Consider the following 4,698-nt stretch of genomic DNA (forward strand, 5'->3'; position numbering starts at 1 on the left):
GTCTTCAGAAACTCTTTTCCCTCCCACTTGGATGTTCATAGGCTCTCAGAGTTTGAGTTACAATCTAAGAGGGCCACCCATTCCATGGCATGCCCCTAATTTGATCCCCCCCCACATCTTATGATATGCTAAAAAAAAAACCAATAGTCACAGGGGGTGTGTGGGTTAGTATTCAATGACCTAATTGTGCAAACTCAGTAACATTAGGTCAAGATCTCTAGGTCACTCTTGACCGGTTGAGAACCAGTTTGGGGTTTGGTATCCCTGGAATGGGATTAGGAAAACTCTTCCAGTCTTGTGATTGGCTGGGTCATTCCCCCTTTGTAATGGATTCCTAAGGGCTCCCCTCCACACTCAGTGAAGACCAACACCCTACATTTCTCTCACCTTTACTCCCTAGAACTTTGCAACACAGAAAAAAATCTTAAGACCAGATGTTTCTAAAATTCCTTTTTATGATTAAAAGTTTTTCTTTATACTTCTCTTAATAATCTTGTAAAAATTCTCTTAATAACCTTGTAAAAATCTCAAACTCATATCCCAAATAACCTTAAATTATTTTCCTTTTCAAAAGGCTAAAAGTTTGCAAATCCTTCTTATCTTTATTAGTGCAATTCTGATTTCTCAATGCTTTAATTTTAACTTACTGATCAAAAGTTCCTATAAATTAAAACATTTTGGAATATTATATCATAATCAAAGTTGTGCATTTTTACAAACCACTTAATTTAATTACATGTATTTTCAAATTACTTTGTACAGAAGATTAGCCCATTATAGAATTATCTATTTGAAGGAACAATAATAAAATAAAAATCAACATTTACCTAGAAATTGCTTCCATATTAAACTTTTCATATCACTTTACTATCAGATATTGCAAAAGTGGCACTCTAATGCAATTTTTAAATTACTCCCAACTTTATTTTAAAATATATCCCCATTTAAACTTATAGCTCTCTACAATCTTCTCTTCTTACATTGATTTTTAAATTATTTCTCAAAGTTCCCAAAGTCCATTTTTTTACTCAAAGTTTCTCATACCTTCTTTCTACATGCTTTAACCAACTTCCATACTTCACAAATGGTTCAAAAACCTCAACTTTCTCTATATGCTTTTTTATTTTCCCTTGCAATCCTGTTGATTATCTTCCCAGTTCTTTCAGAACCCATTACTCAGACTTAACTACTAATAATTTCCATAAATATACTGTTCCACTCTTCTTTTTCCATTAGCTCTTTTTGATTTTAGTACATATTGTTCCTATTTGGAACTTTATTTTTATATAGACCACACTGTAATTCACCTTACCATTCAAACATTTTAATATTTAGCATTCTTAATTTTAACTCATAATTTTTGAGAAGGTAAAATCACTCAAAATTCCCACAGCTGCCCCCTCTTCAGCTAGAATAAACCAAATAACTTCTCTCACAAGGGGACAGTGCTAAATATTTGGGGGTGGGGGAGAGGATCTTCTGATCCTCTTGAATCCTCAGTTGTCCCATTATTTTCTATAATAATTATCATCATCAGAATCTATATTAATAAACTCCAGAAGTTATAATGTCATCATAGAATAAACTTGGATCCATTCTGTTTTCCTTTTTTCTGGCGTTTCTATGTAATCAAATTATACACTTTAGAATGTATCTGACTCTCTTGTCTTCCTAGAATCTTCCTCCTCAAAGCTTTCTCAATGTCAAAATTTTTGTGATTCGTTTATTTAATACATACCATTCTCATCTGGAAATACTCACTGTCTCTTTTTCTGTTTCTATGACTTCAAATAAATTCCCTTTTCAACACTTGTTTTTCCAATTCTCCCTATTCTCTTTCACTACTATTATTAATTAGTCCTTTTTCTTAATTCCTCTCTTTGCTAACTCCAAGGCTGAGAGATAGAAGCCAGGATTGTAAGTGGGCAAGTGCTGGATATGGGGAGGGAGGGAGAGAAAGCATCCTGGAAGCAAAGAATAGCAAAAAAAGCCAGGAAAATGAACAGGTCAAAAGCATTTAATCATTTTCTGCACTTTCCCTTTTTACTTTGGTATTTCTTCCTCATTATTAAGGCTAGACTCTAGAGCTCTCAGCTGGTATTTCAGGATCCTTCAGCCTTGGCCCTACTGCCTCCAATCATCTGGACTTCTTTGAAATCTCTCCCTGTCAATCACATTAATCACTTGGGATTATCCCCCCCCCCCCCAATTTCAAGCTGCTTGATTGAGTCAAGGGTCGGGTCACCCAGAGGCTCACTGATTTTGTCTGGGTCAAATTCCAGACTCACGGGTCTTGCTTCCCTAGGCTTGTGGACACAAACTAACCCACCCATGGTGCCATCTCTGGACCTTCTTCTGTGGTGGGGTGTCTCTCTTATAGTGCTGCCTTTGGAGGTCTTCTGGCTTTCAATTTTTCTCAGACTAAGTCTTTCTTTGGGATTCTTCTCTCACTCCTCAAGGGATCTGCCTGGGCACTAAATCACAAGCTGTGGAAAATCGTCCAGTGTGACACTTGCTCATATCTGTGTCCAGGAGAGTCTTAAGGAGGAGAATTGTTTCCCAGACAATGCACCTCAACTATATGGGATAAATTTACTCTAAAAGAAATTCTCAGGGACTGGGGTCTGAGCAAAAGAAAGTTTTATTTACTTTTCTCAAGAAAAGATAGACTCACCATCTCACCTGATGTTGGTTCAAGAGCTGCACCCAAACAATCAAGCAAAAATATATATAGTTTCTCCCCCCTTCTCCCCTTTAGTCCATTGGCTGGGCTTTTGGGGGTAAATCTATTCACTGAAATTTACCCCAGCAACAGACACAAAGAAAAGATGAAATGTTTTCATAATATTTTTCCCACCAGATGGAGAAGTAATTTAGGACCTTCATAATTATCTCAACTAATGTCTATGGTCAGAATGTCCTCCCAGTTTGCAAAAATAAAGCGGATGGCTCTGAGCCTCCTTCCTAATGCAAGATTTTCTTGACAAAACATGTCTTGATCCTTAGAGGACTTCACCAGAAAATTTCACACTATGATACTATGAACAACCAGAGTCCTAGGAAGAGTGATGATCCCCATACATTTTAACTTTAGGAAAATTAGCTGTGGCATTCTCTTCCCAGTGTTGTATTAGGAACAAAAACTTTTAATTTTGTTGTCCTGTCTTTTTCAAGTGTGAATAATTTAGCTATTAATCAACCAAAGAATTCCTGTGAGTAATGTAACAAACCAGAAAGCTAAAGGTCATAAAATCCTAATTTGTTTTTTTATTTTTTTATTATTTATTAGAGTGAATCTAACAGTGCCAGGCAGATATTTTCATTTAGAAAGCTTGATTAACTGAATTTAAAATCTGACCATCAGAGGTTTTGAGAAAATTTTTTTTTAAAGTAAGATAATGGTTTTTTATTTATTTTTTTAATTGAAGGCAATAGTCTTTGGTCTTTGTTCAAACTCCACAATTCTTTGTGTGGATACAGACAGTGTTCTCCATTGCAGAGACCCCAAAATTGTCCCTGGTTGTTGCAGTAATGGAGCAAGTCCACCAAGTTTGATCATCACCACACCCATATTGCTGTTAGGGTGTACAATGTCCTTCTGGTTCTGCTCATCTCACTCAGCATCAGTTCATGCAAATCCCTCCAGGCTTCCCTGAAATCCAGTCCCTCCTGGTTTCTAATAAAACAATAGTGTTCCATGACATACACATACCACAATTTGCTAAGCCATTCCCCAACTGAAGGACATTTACTTGTTTTCCAATTCTTTGCCACCACAAACAGGGCTGCTATGAATATTTTTGTACAAGTGATGTTTTTACCCTTTTTCATCATCTCTTCAGGATACAGACTGAGTAGTGGTATTTTTTTTGGGGGGGATTTTATCTTTTAAAAAAATTTTTTATTAAAGATTTTAATTTCAGTTTTACAATTTTGCCTCTAATCTCACTTCCCTCCCCCCCACCCCGGAAAATACATGTTTCTTGAAAAACATGGAATGATGAGGGAAGTTGCAAATGTGAAAGAATCTACCTCTTGTCTTTACAATTTATGAAGGAAATACATCTTCAATGTAAGTATTAATGGGCTAATAATAATAATAATGATAGTAACAATGATTTTCAATTTAAACATTTTTCTTTCCAGATCAACATTCTTTCTGCCCTCCTCCTCCTCATCCCATTTAAAAAAGCAAGTAAAATAGAATCTTTATTATAGTAGTTTTTTTAAAATTATTGAATAAGCCCCAATTCTGGCTGGTGTGGAGGGAAGCCCGCTGCCGGCGGGGACCCGCTGCCCCCACACCCCGAGGGGCCGGGGAAGGCGGCGGAGCCGCTGGGGGCCCGGCCGGGGCCGCCGCCAGGACGCCCGCGTGGGCTCGGGAAGACTCGCGGCGGCTCCCGCCCCGCGCCTCCACCAGGGGGCACTGTCTAGTGAGTGGGAGGACCCTCCCGCGTGGTGGGAGTGACGTCAGCGGGGGCCCCGGTAAGGAGAGCGATGAACGGAGGGGAAGAGCGGCCGGCGCGCACGCGCGGCCGGGTCCGGCACAAGTTCAAGTCTCGGGCCCGCGCTGCCCGCAGCCGAGGCCGCCTCCGTGCGCGGACGGAGCCCTGAGGGGCGCTGCTGCGGCGCTGGGGCCGCCTCCTCCGCGCGTGCGAGTTCCGGCGACGGGCCCGGAAGTGGCGACGGCAGGCGGCG

Source organism: Macrotis lagotis, chromosome 7, assembly GCF_037893015.1.
Source record: "Macrotis lagotis isolate mMagLag1 chromosome 7, bilby.v1.9.chrom.fasta, whole genome shotgun sequence".
In the NCBI taxonomy this organism is placed as follows: Eukaryota; Metazoa; Chordata; class Mammalia; order Peramelemorphia; family Peramelidae; genus Macrotis; species Macrotis lagotis.